Genomic DNA, 16,094 nt, shown 5'->3' with positions numbered 1-16,094 from the left:
CACAGAGTATTGTAAAGGTCATACATGAACACCTGGAATTCTCCTGTATCAAACTTAAAACATAAAGCTATACGTCCATTCACCAGTCTTCCTAATAACATGTAAATTTTCAAACCTATACAAACATAAAGAGAACAATGCCATGACCACATGTACACACATTTTCCAGGCTCACTAAGAATCTACACATGGAGGGTGGCTATTTGGCTTAGTGGTTGGGACACCCACATCTCTTAACTGAAGTTCCTGGGTTCAATTCCAGGCTCCAGTTTCTGACACCAGCTTCCTGCTGATGCACACCCTGCGAGGCAGTGGTGATGGCTCAAGTGGTTGGGTTCCTGCCATCCATGTGGGAGACCTGAACTAAGTTCTCGGCTCCCACCTTCAGCTCCCCCACCCATTGCAGGCATTTGAGAAGTAGACCAGCATATGGGAGTGCTCACTCTCTTGTTTGTGTGTGTGTGTATGCTCACTCGTGTGCTCTCTCTCTGCCTCTCAAATAATTTTTTGAAAAAACTCAACCTAGCTCTCAGCTTCAGCGTGGCCTGCCCTGGCTGTTATGAGCACTTGAGGAGTGAAGTAGCAGACAGCACTCTCTCCTTTTCTACCTTCTCTTTCTCCCTCTCAAATAAATAAAATAAAAAATAAAGTAACTAAGATCCAGAAAGCACAAGCCTCTGACCCCAAAACCACACAGCAACTACAGAACTGACATCCTATAATCTGTTTTATACTTTGTTTTTTTGTTTGTTTGTTTTATTGTTTTGAAACAAAACAATACTGTTTATTAGTGAGAGACCTGAGCCTGGATCAAGGTGCAACTATTTTAAAATAGGCCTCCATCTTGTAACTCGGGCCTGACCAGGCCCTGAACCCTGAGCCAGAAGCTCCTAAAAATAAATAAATGAGCTCCCCTTGCAATAAACTCCCCTAGCAACAGCCCATCAGCAAATAGCAGGGAAATATCTAAAGTTCCAGGTGTCTTTTCAGGGCAGTTAAGGTGATTGATAACATCCAGAGACCCTGCAGTTTGACACTACACCCCCACAGCTCAGACCCTAAACTTTAGCCAATCAATTTAAAAGGCATCAACCCCAAAGCCATCCAACCACCTTTACTAGGTCCATTCCCATCGCTGGATGCACTAATCAGTTTTTAGAGATGTCCTTTGAATTTCCCGCAAAATGAGAGGATTTGCTGAATGGAACTATAATGTATACCTTTTTTTTTTTTTTTTTTTTTTTGACAGGCAGAGAAGACAGTGAGAGACAGCCGGCGACCATACTGATCCCATGGCAGGAGCCAGGTGCTTCTCCTGGTCTCCCATGGGGTGCAGGGCCCAAGCACTTGGGCCATCCTCCACTGCACTCCCTGGCCACAGCAGACAGCTGGCCTGGAAGAGGGGCAACCGGGACAGAATCTGGTGCCCTGACCGGGACTAGAACCCCAGGGTGCCGGCGCCGCAAGGCGGAGGATTAGCCTAGTGAGCCGCGGCACCGGCGACACTATAATGTATAGAATGTCTGAAAACCCTATATAAACCCTGTGAACTGAAGAGTCGGGGCTCTCAAATCTGCTGCATCAGTGATGGTTGAGAGTTCAAATCCTGGGCTGCAATAAAACTCTCCTGTGTTTTACAGCAGTATCAGCTTCTTGGTGGTCTTTGGGGACAATCGAACTGGGCATAACAATCAGAATCAAGGACCTCCAGCCAGACCGACATGGAAAGGGGCTTCCAAGGGAAGAAAATCCCAAAGGGGACTCTGGTGGCAGTCAGCTTTAAGTACAATTTCAAAGAAAAAAAAAAAAACTTGATGATTAGATTGACATTCAGTTACCAGGTGGGGACAAAAGAAAAAACATCAAAAGACCTCATTTAAAATTCTCCATCCTGTCTGGCCCACTTGTGGGGGGAGGGGGTAGATAACTTGTTTTCACAATAGGCTGTAAGCTCCCTTGCTATTCTCATGGTAAATTCGGAGATTCCCTAGGAAGGAGGGCAGCCTGTTAGTTCTTGCTCAAGTTTTGGGGAAGGAAGCAAGTATTTTACACCCCAGATTCCATGGGATGTAGATAGGAGGCCTTCCTCAAGCTGCTTAATGTTAACATGGGTCTAGAAGCTAGAAATGGAAGGTGGATAAGAAATAAAGGAGTCACTTGAATAGAGTAATGCTTCCCTATTTATTCCGACTCCAACTGAAATCAGGATTGGCCCCCTAAAATATGATAGCAGAATGTGGCTCCCTTAAAGTTCCCCAAAAGTCCCACCTGGGGTACATGAATCTGGAATTTGGGGTGCCATACGATATCACCGTATGCTTATTAATAAATTCCCAATATTAATAAGCCCTCGTGGGTTTTTGCCTAATATTCAGAGAAGAATTCCGAATACTGGCATAAACGAACGAGGCAGCATGGTACATTTTTAAGCTTTTATTCAGTGTGAAAGATGCATAGGAGAGTAAGGGCCCTGACTAAAAGGGAGAGGTAAGTCTGGGTTCATACCAGGAACCAGCCACGTGGAGGAGCATCTGGGACAGGAAGCATGGGGCTGGGTGGCCCCCAAGGCCATGCACCCTGGTGGTGCAGGGCTACAGCCAGCCCCCTACCGGCAAGAGGCCAGGGAAAGGAAGGGTGGGGGGACACCATGTCCCAGGCTTTTAATCCCCTTCCAAAGGGGAGTGGTTAATTAACCTGATTGGCCAGTGGGTGCACAGGTGTGGCCAGGTAGGGGCATGAGGTCACACAGGGGCGTGGCGAAGGCGTGGTCTCCTAGCTCACAGACCTAATCAATTTTAATTTGTATGCCTGCCTACATCACAACTGGCACTGTAATGTCTATGTAGATAAATCAGTTCATTAGTGATCTAAGAGAAACATTGGGACTAGTTACAGAGTGTCTTCTAGGCACTCCTCTAAATATCCTCTTTCCAGGATCCCACAGAATGCTGGCTACAAATCCTCAGTGGTAGACTGCTGTTACCTGTATCTCACAGTCACGAAACCAGGCTCAGCAAGATTAAATGATTTCATCACAGCCATGCACAGTGCATGGTGCAGACTGGATTTGGACATGCATCTGTTAGACTCCAAAATGTGTGCTCATTCTCCAGCCTAAGAAAATATTTCACCTTTGATTTCAGTGAGCAAGAACAAAGGAAATATGCATATATTTTGGGATCTCAACACAGGATGGAAAAGGCAGCCCGAGGCTGGCTGTGTGATACCAAAGCAAATACACAAGGTTCTGCCAGCAATTCAAGTTCATGGGTCTCACTCCGCACCACACAGGGATATAGCCATACATGTCCATATCATGCAATAAAGATAGCACATGCATGGAATCTGATCCCTTGCTGGGCATTGGCAGCAGGAGGTCACAGGCCCAGAGCCTGGACCCAGGATTCCGTGCCCTGAATAAAAGCTGCTCAAGTGGTAAATGTGCTTCCCCTGAGCCAGCGCCTGCTGCAGTTTCTCTGCTGGACAGCAGTTCTTATTGGACCCTGGTGCACTTCCTATTTCACGAAGCACAGTTTAAACCTTCGCAAGAAGGTATCGATCCATGCTAGCAAAGCAGCAAGATTCCAGAGCTGGGGAGCTGAAGGCGTCTGGTCCTTTAAATCAATATTTTCTTATTCATTAAAGCAGAAGTCTGATTCAACTTTAGATTTTAAGCCAGACTCAGAGAGAATTAGTGGTGTGGTGCTCCTGTCTCATGACCTCTCCCCTCTTGCTCTCTTTATTCTTCTGTATTTTCCAGAGGCCCAGAAGATGCCCGCCTTCTACCACTCCTGCCCAGGAGAGATCGGAAAAGCAACCTCCAACCCAAGCCCAGTCCACCCAGCCCTCAGGGGTCTGCCGCTCTGGGGAGGGATGCGTCTTCCAAGGAGATCATTTTTGCCTTTGCAGGCTGCTTAATTCATCCTATTCAGACTGGCGCTTCTTAAGATTTAAAGATTTGAACAGGTAAGGAGCAGTAAAGATCAACGAATTTATCAAAGGATAATTTATAAGAGTCGGAGCTCAAATGCTCTCCTGGGTGCGCTCTTGCTCTAACAGTCCTCTCCAACCGCCTGCCCACTCAGCAGCACCACTCAGGGCAGAGAGCACAGGATTTACAGGCGTCCAGACCTCGCCCGGGCCTCCAGCTCAGCCCCTCCCTGCAAGTGTGACTCTGGGTGAAGAACTATACTCTGGGCTGATTTTCCTCATCTTAAGTCTCACGAGGTTGGTATGGAAATTGAATTAGAGAGCATAAATAAATAAACAAAGTGCTTCCCCTAATCACACAATCACAATCACTTAATCTCATAATCACTGGCCCGGAGGGGATTGTTGATAAGTGTTACCCTTTTCTCTTTGTCTCTCTCAATTCTCTCTTCCCCAGCACAGCTACCCGCTCCAGTCTTTCTGTTTTCTGTCTCTCCATTTTCTTCGCCTATCCATTGAGTCACCTTATGTTCGTCTCCCCATTCCTTTTTACAGGACTCCAAGCCATAGACTGTTAGCAACAGAAGGCTCTGAACGAGTGTCTTCATCTCAATGTGCACTGGGACACAGTGACCCACCAGCACTCAGCACACCTGGCCCCAGGGTCTCACAGCCCACTGGGAATCCTTAAAAGTGGCAGCTCTTTGAGAGTCCCAGCAAATTTTCCAGAAAACAGTCACTTACTGGGATATGTCTGAAAATGTTTTTTTGCTTTATTGATTTTAGAAACAAAGATAATTAATACAGTTCTCATGGACAGGTTTGATATGATGGTATATTCAGCTCATGCAAGGTGTTTCAAATCTGACACACATAGTTGCAACTGAGCAATGGGGCATCTCTTTTCTCCCATCTGATGTTGTATTGGGCTAAAGTCAGCTCATTCAGGCTCATGAGAACCAGTTCTTAGCATGTCTTTCCAACTCTGCATTCAATGATAGCACAGGGGTAACTTGAAACTAGCACTATACAAAGATTTACACCATAGACATTGGCAACCACTACAAATCTGGTGTTATTGGTCATTTTGTTTTTGTTTTGTTTTTCCAGAGAACTAAGAACCAATTGTTAAGCACTTAGAGCACACCACTGAATAGGTTTTCCACAAATTTATATATATTTAGAAACAGGGGGGTGGGGGAAAGAGACTCATTTCATGTGAGTAAAACGCTAATTCCTCGACAGCCCTGTGTTGCTAAGTGTTCTTCTGTTTGTTTTTGCAATAATGATTTCCTAAGAAGAGTGACTACAAGCTTCCCCTGGGTGTACATGGTAATGACTTTAAACCCTTAGAAATCTGTCATCTGCTGCTCATGGCAAAGTTTCTATTAGCTGTCTTGTAAACTAGCTCTGCCTCAGCTCTGTAGAAGATGAAGGTCCCTGCTGAGCCACGGGCACATCTGCATTCGTTTTATCCTAGGACCCTAATAGAAAGTGTAAGATTATGAGAGTGTTAGCCCTTAAGAATACCTGTGAGTTGCTATTGGCATCATTGAGCAGTTTATTCTTCACCTTCACACTCATAGGGAGCTTGTATTCCCCCAATATAATACCATGTTAGTAGCCAAGAGGCCATAGACTAGGCTCTCAAGCCAGGCTGCCTGAGATAGAATCCTAGCTGCATAACTCACTACCAATTTCCTTAACCTTTCTGTGACTCACTTGTAAGACAAGGGTAGTAACAGTAGCCACCTCTCTGACTTGCTGTGAGGACGAAATGGTGAATACAAAGCAAGGACTTCGAACAGTGGCTCATGTACAATATGCATTCGATACATGTTAACTAATAGGAAAGAATGGAGTTAGATGGTTTTTCACAAGGTTAAACACTCTAGCACTTGACTTTAGACGGGTAGATGCGATTGAGACTTGGGAAAACCCTTATAGGAAAGATTTAGAATATTGTTCCTAAAAGCCCCTTCTGGAGGGGCTCCCAGAAGCTCTGTGTCAAGAAGTCCTCTTGTACTTCCTCTTATTTTTAAAAGATACCAAACAAGTCAAGTATTTTCTAAAACACAGCAGCTGGACAATGCAGAAGAGCTTTGCAAGGAGATGTTCATACACAGACACCACCATGGTCTACAGCAACAGTGGAGTACGGGAAAGTCCTGCCTGTGAGCCTCAGCTCTACCTTCCTAAGCTCCTTGCAGAAGGTAAGGAGTGAGATTATCATTAGAGAAGGAACTGTGGTGGTCATCAGGCCATTTCTTGATATTCTAATTCTTCTCCTTCTAAGTACATGGTGGTATTACATTCCACTCCCCTCCTTCTTGTTAGGCAAAGTCTGTTTGTCTTAATATGGCCAGTGACTGATTTGCCTGCAATGACTAGAGTTGTCCACATGAAGAAGTTCCATGAATCTTCATCCCTAAAGGGAATAACATGGGACAGAGTCCCTGGATTACCTACAATTAATATACAGTATGAACAAGATACAATTTCATTGTTGGGTTGGGTGTTTGGCACAGCAGTTAAGATACCACTTGGGATACCCACATGCCATTTCAGAGTGCATCGTTCAAGTACCAGTTCCCTGGCTTCTGGTCCAGCTTTGTGTTAACTGGGAGGTAACATATACTGGGCAAAGTACTTGGGTCCCTGACCCCCGTGTGTGAGCTCATGATTGAATTACAGTCTCCTGGCTTTGCCTGGCCCAGCCCTGGATGCCGCCTATACTAAAAATATCAGTATAAAACTTCAAACTTCTTTATTATTGGCAAAATTTTTATAATGTACCTCATAACAAATCTTGAAAAAAATGAGTTTAAAAAATCAGTGATTTGATGCTGTTTATTTTCTTCATACTATTTTCCAAACTCCTTACTTATAGTAGGATTAACCTTGTAAGTATAAAGCAAACTGAAAATAGATCTTTGTAAAAATTTAGAGTGGGAATAAGAGAGGAAGGAGGAAGAAGGGTTGGAGCATGGGTGAGAGGGAGGGTGGGGTGGGAAGTATCACTACATTCCTAAATTTATACATATGAAATACAAGAAATTTGTATACTTTAAATAAAATTTTTAAAAAATCAGTGATTTAGGGGAAAATTTATCATCTATAGATTCACGTTAAAGTTTTAGCTATAAATTTCATACACTTAGCTAGTTAATTTATCTTCACTTCTTTAACTTTTATTGGAAGAGGTGATCCATTCAACCTTAGAATCTCTGTAACTTTACTCTGTAAAAATTTGTACCTAAAAGAAATGAAAAAAAAAAAAAAAACTTGAGGGTTACACAAAAGCAGATCTCTGTACAGGAAATTCTAGAGAGAAACCACATCAACAATCCCTGTACCCTCTCCCTGAAGTTCCCTCTCCCCTTGAATTATTCCATTTGAGCCCCTAACATTACCATTCCAGTCCCCAGGAATTTGATGTCTCCTTAATGAGTCTTCATTGTACCTGAACTTTTTTCTCTGTCAACAGAACAGATAAAAATTGGCATTTTCAAAAAATAATTTTTATTAAAGAAGGAAGAAATAAGTAAAAAATAAACAAGATGTAAATATGGAACACACAAATATAATTGGTGTCATTAAAAACAGAATTGCTCAGAACGTCACTGTCATGGGTAATTAGTCTTGGGCTCCAATAAGCCAGCAGTGTCCACAAGTACCGTGCTTGAGCTTTTTAACTTTGTTTCTGGTCTCCATGAAAAGCATCTTATCTATTAATACATGATCACAGTCTAACTAAACATCTGCTCCAGTCAAGAACAAATGCCAGGGCTGGTGCCGCGGTTCACTAGGCTAATCCTCCGCCTAGCAGCGCCGGCACACCGGGTTCTAGTCCTGGTCGGGGCGCCAAATTCTGTCCCAGTTGCTCCTCTTCCAGGCCAGCTCTCTGCTATGGCCAGGGAGTGCAGTGGAGGATGGCCCAGGTGCTTGGGCCCTGCACCCGCATGGGAGACCAGGAGAAGCACCTGGCTCCTACCTTCAGATCAGAGCTGTGCGCCAGCTGCAGCGCACTGGCAGCGGCAGCCATTGGAGGGTGAACCAATGGCAAAGGAAGACCTTTCTCTCTGTCTCTCTCTCACTGTCTACTCTGCCTGACAAAAAAAAAAAAAAAAAAAAAAAAAAAAAGAACAAATGCCAGAACCACTTTCCTTGGATCAAATGCCTTCAACTCTCTAACATTCTCCCTTTTGGAGTTCATTTTTTCTGACTTGGGAACACCACACTTACAACTCATTCTCAGGATAGTTGGAAACAGCATCCTTAAGCCCCAATGATGGCGCTTACCTTTCCAATCCCAGGTCAATAGTTTTGTCCATTTCTATAACTTATTTTGTCATAGTGCACACAGATATGCACATGCATACCACATGCGCACATGATACTAAAGAAAGGGATCTAGTCTGATCAGCATGAGTTCAATGTTGAATCAAAATATGTACTTGGAGTGACTAAATTTATGTATAGCATATCAGGATAGAATATGAACTTTGAGCAGATAAACACAAATTTGAGACTTAGTTCCAGCACATCATATTTGGACAGTCTAAAGCAAATTATTTAATCTCTCTAAGTATCTGCTTCCTCAAGTGTAGAATAAGGATAATGATAATACAAACCTCACAAGGTTGATGTAGGCTAATGCACATTAAGCCAGGAAATACATGTAAAGAAGCTAGTATAGGACCTGGAGCATAGCAAGTACACAGTACCTCTAGCCAGTAGTAGCAGCAGTGGTGGTGATCATAGTAGCAATGTCACTATCTTGAACAAAATGAGAAAGTTCAATGTCTCCTATCCCATATCCCCACATTTTTATTGTAGCTTCCATAATTCTTTAGTTTTTCTTCTACTGAAGTCTGACAGTGATTTTTGAGTTCTTTAGAAATTCAAAACACATTAGTAATTATCACCTATTCTGTGATATTACCCACATCATCACTAAGACATTGAGCATTCCCCAGTGCACTGGAATTATTCAAATTTGCTGATCTGACAGTCATGCGATTCTGGAACCTTCAAAGAATAAAAAGGCTTCCCTCATTTCCTGCCAAGCCACATCTTCCACTTGCTTGAAACTCATCCAGATTCAGTCCAGGATTAGGAAACACAAAAGTGCACCCGAGAGAATTCAAACACTTAGCAATGCACTGAGCAATTAAACTTTGGTGGACCACTTTAGAAGCAGAAAAAGCAAAGGAAAGAAGTCATAGTGAGGGAAAGAGGGAACAGAGAAGCAAATTTCAGTGGCTCAGCTGGGTTTTGAGGAGGGAGGAATGTGTCTACTCATTACGTGCTTCTGTTTGGAAGGAACTCAAATGTTTTCATTACAAAGCAAGCAGAATGCTTTCATAACTTAGTACACAGCAAATTCGTAAATTCAGGCAGAAAAGCCCCCAGTGTAAACAGGTGCAATATTTTCCCATGTCTCAACTGTCATCAGTCCAGTCTAGACTTACTGCAGGAGACAGCTAGCTATATTGACAATTTTGAGATCTTCCTCACCTAAAAGCTCCAATATGAAGAGTATGTCTCCTATTTGGTCCTCTCCTACTATCCTTTGCAGAATTATTCTAACAGGGAAGCCATTGAACAGATACTGGGACAAGCTCTCTGCTATGGCCTGGGAAAGCAGTGGAAGACGGCCCATGTGGGAGACCTGGAAGAAGCTTCCTGGCTCCTAACTTAAGATCAGCACGGCTCCGCGGTTGCGGCCATCTGGGGAATGAACCAGTGGATGGAAGACCTCTCTCTCTGTGTCTCTACCTCTCTCTGTAACTCTGACTTTCAAATAAATAAAATAAATCTTTAAAAAAAAAAATAGATAGTGGGACAACAATTCCTCCCTCATAATTGACTCATTCCTCTAAAGATTCCTGCCTCTGACCCAGGAACAAGGACCCTAAACAAGGGTCATTAAACAAGAGAAAGTTGGCCAAGAAAATTCAATCCCTTTAGCTCAAAAGGTCCTTCAGGTAAGAGGACACCAAAGAATCGCTTCTGAAATGTCTGTCCCAGCAATTCATTCTCAGGGTCTTCTACGACTCTCTAAGAAACATTTCTACGCAGTGTGAGTGTGAACTTTGGCACGATTGATGATGATTTTTACTACATCATCCTCCCTGTTGTGACTGTTGTCCCTCTGATGTACTAAGAGATCTCTAAACTCCTGAGAACAATGCAGATCGCCAGGAAAATCCACAGAATGGGCCTGGAACTACCTTCTGAACAAGTTAGATGCCTGTTGTTCAGTCATCATCTATTATCTCAGCTAATCAGAAAACAACTCATCAGAACTGACCCGAATAAGCATTTTACATGGAAATTCTTCAATAATTCTAATAATGAGGATAAACATTAACTGAGTGTTGACTGTGTACCATGAATAAATTATGGAAAGTGAAGTTAAACAGCTTACAATCAGTCACAAAAACACAGCTAGTAAGATTGAACACGGGTTTAAACTGGGCTGGGAAATGGACCAAGCAGGGAGGTCTGGCTTTCACACTTAAACACAAGCAAACACCCTGCAAAATCCAGATGAGCTGCCGCAAATGGCACCTTGTACTTCTATCAACCATTTTCTATTGCTGTGACTGCCAACTACTTATGAATTCCAAACTCTTGTCAAGGCTACAAGGGATATTTTTACCTTTTAGATGTTTGTGAAGATATCATGAGAAAACATAACCCTTCCTATACATCAGAATCACTTGGGCGTGTTTTTAAAAAATGATGTCCAGGGGCTGGCACCGTGGCTCACTGGGTTAATCCTCCACCTGCGGTGCCGGCATCCCATATGGGTGCCGGATTCTGTCCCGGTTGCTCCTCTTCCAGTCCAGCTCTCTGCTTTGGCCCGGGAAGGCAGTGGAGGATGGCCCAAGTGCTTGGGCCCTGCACCCGCATGGGAGACCAGGAAGAAGCACCTGGCTCCTGGCTTTGGATCGGCGTAGCTCCGGCCATAGCGGCCATTTAGGGGGTGAACTAACGGAAGGAAGACCTTTGTCTCTCTCTCTCTCTCACTGTCTAACTCTGTCAAAAAATGAGCTCAGAAATTCTGATTAAATGAGTCACGAATCTGGGGTGGATTCTAAGAATTCATATTTTTAACATCTTCTGGGGGAGTCCAATGTACAGTTAGAATGGAGAACTACTTCCCATTATAGGAGCCCATGTCCCTCTGACTAGAAAAGATCTGCATCAGCTCACTAAGGCTGGCATAGCAAATCCCACTGGGTGGGTAAAAGAACAGAAATATTTATTTATTTTCTCTGTTTCTTCTGTGAACTGAAGTCCAGGGAATCTATCTTATAGATTCATGTTAGTTTTGCTATAAATTTCATACACTTAGTTAATTTATTTTTACTTTTTTATCTAATTGAAAGCAGTGATTCATTTAATCTTAAAATCTCAGTAATTTATTCTGTTAAAATTGTGCCTGAGTTTGTGGACTCAAAAGGCTTCCATAGCCTTGGCAGCTCATGATAAGAGCCTCAGCTGATCACTGACATCATATAAGAGTGTCAATTATAAACAAGAGGAGTCACTGTGCACTTGCTCCTCTTGTAGGATCTCTGTCCTTAATGAGTTGAACTACGGGAATGATTGTACTATGAAGTAAAACTAATCTTCAAACAGTACTTTATATTTTGTGTGTCTGTGTGGGTGCAAACTGTTGAAATCTTTATTTAGAGTTGATATTCTGTATATAAAGATAATTAAAAATGAATCTTAATGAAGAATGGGATGGGAGAGAGAGTAGGAGGTGGGGCAGGAGTTGGGGTGAGAGGGTGGGTATGGGGCGGGAAGAACCGCTATATTCCAAAAGCTGTACCTATGAAATTTATATTTATTAAATAAAGGCTTTCAAAAAAATTGTGCCTGAAAGAAATGAAACAAAACTCTTCTTAGGGTTATACAAAAATAGATCTCTATACAGAAAATTCCAGAGAGAAACCACATCAACAATCCCTGCACCCTCTCCCTGAAGTTCCCTCTCTCCTTGAATTATCCCCATTTGAGCCCCTAACATTACCACTCCAGTCCCCAGGAATTTGATGTCTCCTTAATGAGTCCTCAATGTCCCTGAACTTTTTTTCTCTGTCAACAGAACAGATAAAAATTGGCATTTTCAAAAATAATTTTTATTAAAGAAAGAAGGAAGAAATAAGTAAAAAATAAACAGGATGTAAATATAGGCAGCTTTGGTTTCCTGTGGGACATCTCTCCTTGTCTTAAAGGTTGCCACTCCCTGGCTTCTTCAATTAGCTGTCTTTCCTCTGTCTTAAAAGGACAGAGCCATGCTCTCCTGCCCCTCGCCACTGGGGCAGGCTCTGTGTGAGCAGAGCCTTTATCTGCTGCATTTACCTGTGTCCCAAGTACAAGGAACAGTGCCTAGCACACTATATTATGCAGCAAGTATCTGTTGAATTAATAAATAAATAAATTATCAATTCCCAACTTGACTCTCACTGGGATTAAACATGACAATAGGTCTGATCTGATTTTATCATCATTTAAAAAATCATCTATTATTTTTCACTTTATGTTTCTGTGTGGGAGCAAACTGTTGAAATCTTTACTTAATGTATGCTAAACTGATCTTCTGTATATAAAGAGAATCGAAAATGTATCCTCATGTGAATGGAAGGGGACAGGGAGTGGGAAAGGGGAGGGTTGCACGTGGGAGGGACGTTATGGGGGGGAAGCCATTGTAATCCATAAGCTGTACTTTGGAAATTTATATTCATTAAATAAAAGTTAAAAAAATAAATAAATTAATGAGTGAGCATATCCACTATGGTGTAATCTGAGAATGATGAGCCATCTCTGCTTTGTAAGGCAAATCCACTTGCATTGGGAGAAGTTCCCTTATTTCTACTTAAATCTCTCTCTCAAGTGAAAGGTTATTTAACACAGTCATAATAACCAGGACCCTGATTAATACTACACAGTATTTGTATTACCCCTTGTACTTTGAATACATTGTACCATTCATTGTTTCAGCCCATCCTCATAATAATCTCATTTCCCTATTACAGATGAGAAATGAGGCAGAAAGATAGCAGAACTTGATCAAAATCAGAGCTGACTGATGATAAAATTGAGATCAGAATGGGGGCCGCACCTGCACCTCTAGGTTCTCCCAGTGCTGTGCTGCTCCACATGCATCATGCATACTTCGCCAAGCACCATAGTGTGCACATCATCATCAACCCCTCATGACCCAGCGTATGCATCAGAAGGGATTTGCGGGGTGTTGCTAAGTTTCACTCTGGTAAAAAATATAAAGTTTAGGTAGTAGGTGCTTTCTCACTCTACATTTGCAGTATTCACAAATTTGTACCAAATTAGGATAAGATAAACAGTTATCATTATTCAAAAGCACAGCTACATCTTAAGGAGAGGGAACTGTAGTAAAAGAGGTGGGGAGTGAGTCGTCCCCTCTCCTTGAAGCTTAGATGGTGAGTGAGAGCCAAGTTGCTGTCAGGATGGTGGCTTAGCTGGATGGCTCTGGCTCAAGGAGTTCTGGAAAGCCCAACTGGAACTGAACAATCTGCTACCAGGCTCACTCACATAGGTTTTGCCAGGCTGCAGCCTTTCCCTACCTGTTGACCAGAAGCCTCGGTTTCCAGCACAAAGTCCTTTTCATGGGGCTTTTCAGACACCAGCAACTACCATCAGGCTCAGGGATCCATACAGAAAAGGGGACAGGAAAGGAATAGAGGGAGGCTAAAATTTAAGGAGGCACTCATGAGACTCCCCCAGTCCGAGCCCTGAGAGACAGTGCTCAAGACAGAAGCTGTGATCTTTTCCATAGACTCATTCTGGAAAGGCCTTTCCATCACTTCTGCCATATGCTATTGGCCACACGATCCCCAAGGGTGTGAATTTGTAAGGTTGGGCTCACTGGGGGCTGTCCTTGGTGCTGACACCATCAAAATGATTCACATTTCAGGCCACACATATGCAGGCTCTCCTGGTGCTCATGTGTATTTCTTTTTAAAGTTTTATTACTATAAAGAGGACCAATTTTATGTATTTCATTTACTCCCAGCTGATTCTATCAGACATGTGTGAATCACCAGGAACACTACTCAGTGGACTCTGTCTTTACCACAGCTTTATTTACTTAACAAATGTCTGGGAGGCAAGCAAGTCTTTCAATAATTGATTTAGGAGGCCCATGATGGCAGCACACCAAGAATTAAGGGGTTAAAATTGAGCATTTGCATTTGAATCCTGATTCTGCAGACTCTGGGACTCTGGGCAAGTCCTTTGACTTCTCTGGTTCCTTCCTCCTAAGGGGCTTGGGAGAGTTACATGACAGAATTCCTTCGTCCTTTGAGGAGCATTTTCAAGTACCTGGCTTGTCATCAGCCCTGAATCAAACGCTTGTCAAACCCATATCTAAATCCATCTCACTATCAAAGGTCTTACTTAAATACCAAGGAGGAGACTGGGAACCACACCTGGAAAGCTTCCACACACTGTGTAAAATGCATTTCCCTATTCTATCACGTCCTCATAGTCACATCACTTAACTGTCCTCGAAGTTCATTTCCTCACAAATAGTGACAAGTGAAATTAAATATGTGGCTCATTGAAGAATAAGTAATACGATCTGAATGAAAACCATGGAAAATACAGCAGGATATTTTATTTTCTATTTTTTCTCCTTCTTAGTTCTGGAAAATTGTAACACTACCATTTGTTCAACTGTCACCCAAAGTGGTTGTGAATGAGCATGAATGTTTGAAGAGCAAATACATCCCACCTCTTCCACACTGATATGGCAACAGGAAAAAATAACAGAATAATGACCTGTTGACTTAGGAAGCAAGACTTTTTAGTGTTGTTCTTTTCCCACCAAAAACCCAAAGTGTTTGTAAGATCCCTCACGCGCTGCCCGGTATTTCAGTTCTGTGACTGAGCTGATCACTGAGATACCTTTTGCAGGCTGGCACTGCCCAGCCCCACCTCCTCCAGCTCCAGGTTTTCATGCTGGACTTATTCATGGGAAGGAATCCAGTGGGAAGACACAGCTAGATGAGAAGACACAGGAGATGAGACGCTGTGTCTTACAGTCTGATACTGAGAGGTCACAGACAGAACAAGCCGCTGCTCTTTGAAGTTAAAAACGAGCTCTGCTATGAAGACTAACCCAGTTCAGCATGCTCTGTGCAGACCAGCAGGACACAGAGACTGAGACAGAATGCTCTGGATGTTATGTGATTTACGGGGTGGCACTGACAGGTGTGGAATAGAGGGAAGTATGGAGGGAAGGGGGGTTGGTAACATGGCAGGACCCACAGGACAGAGCACAAAGGCAGAGTGGCAGACCAGAACCAGGTTCCCACAATAAGGATTATTGAGCTGAAGGTAGTGAAGGAGCACATATAAGAAAGCTCTCTGCCCTCCATCTGCCTAAAAGCAGCACATACATTCTCAAAGAGCATCCAGTCTCTTCTCTCCAGCAAGGAGAACAAAGGTTCACTCTGACGGCAACTGTGGACCCTACCCATCGGGAGATGACAGCAGAGAAGCTGCGTAACAACTTTGCCAACTGTTAACAGCTTTATCTGTCAGTTCTCTGCCTCTTCCCACACTGGTGCCTGCAGAGACTCAGTCCTTTCCCTTGGTCTTGTCATTTCTCTAGAAACCCATTGTTCTTTGTTGATGATGCTGTGTGAGCTGGACTTCCAAGCCACTTCTTGGAGAACTTCTCATTCCCTGGGTTCCTCACAGGAATCTGGAGCCAAAAGTGTCTGTGACGATATAAGCAGCTCAAAATTTGAGACCTCTCAGGGAGGAGATAGACTTTCTCAAAGCACTTGGATGGTGGCTTTGAAGCACACTTTTATATTAGATATTAAGGGACAAGGTGTTCTTAGTAACCCATCCAGATTATAGCTCTCATAATTATGCTTTTTAATATCAGCTCATTTCATAGAGTCATTATCAACTAACACTTTCACTTTTGTAAAGAACTCCTTATGCATTTTTAAGGAGAGATGCTTACTTAACCAGAGATGTCTCACTTGCACGCAGTCATGTGACTGAGCCCAGGGAGGCTGACCAGATAGGCAGCGTGGGGCTTGGACCATTAAAAATGTCACACATTATATAAACACCTTGCATGATGAAAA

The 16,094-nt window shown here is 43.0% G+C and overlaps 1 long non-coding RNA gene across 17 annotated transcripts in view; it reads right to left on the bottom strand.

The window, feature by feature from the left end:
* The window catches only part of LOC138845368 (uncharacterized), a 318,589-nt gene that overhangs the window by 253,689 nt on the left and 48,806 nt on the right, over window positions 1-16,094 (bottom strand). For 4 of the 17 annotated variants that reach the window (XR_016221638.1, XR_016221653.1, XR_016221646.1 and 1 more), the window contains 3 exons: window positions 7,344-7,407; window positions 7,086-7,186; window positions 4,730-6,358 (listed from right to left, as the gene is read on the bottom strand). The exons of 9 other annotated variants lie outside the window; for them this stretch is intronic. This is a non-coding gene — a long non-coding RNA (uncharacterized LOC138845368). Of the gene's footprint in view, window positions 1-4,729; window positions 6,359-7,085; window positions 7,187-7,343; window positions 7,408-16,094 lie in introns of those variants that run through there. 4 more of the 17 variants (XR_016221639.1, XR_016221655.1, XR_016221647.1 and 1 more) reach the window with 1 other exon arrangement.

Source organism: Oryctolagus cuniculus, chromosome 15 (assembly GCF_051225735.1).
Source record: "Oryctolagus cuniculus isolate XC-2025 breed Fujian yellow rabbit chromosome 15, ASM5122573v1, whole genome shotgun sequence".
Classification (NCBI taxonomy): Eukaryota; Metazoa; Chordata; class Mammalia; order Lagomorpha; family Leporidae; genus Oryctolagus; species Oryctolagus cuniculus.
Note: the sequence above shows the minus strand (reverse complement) of the source record. Positions and strands in the feature narration are given on the sequence as shown.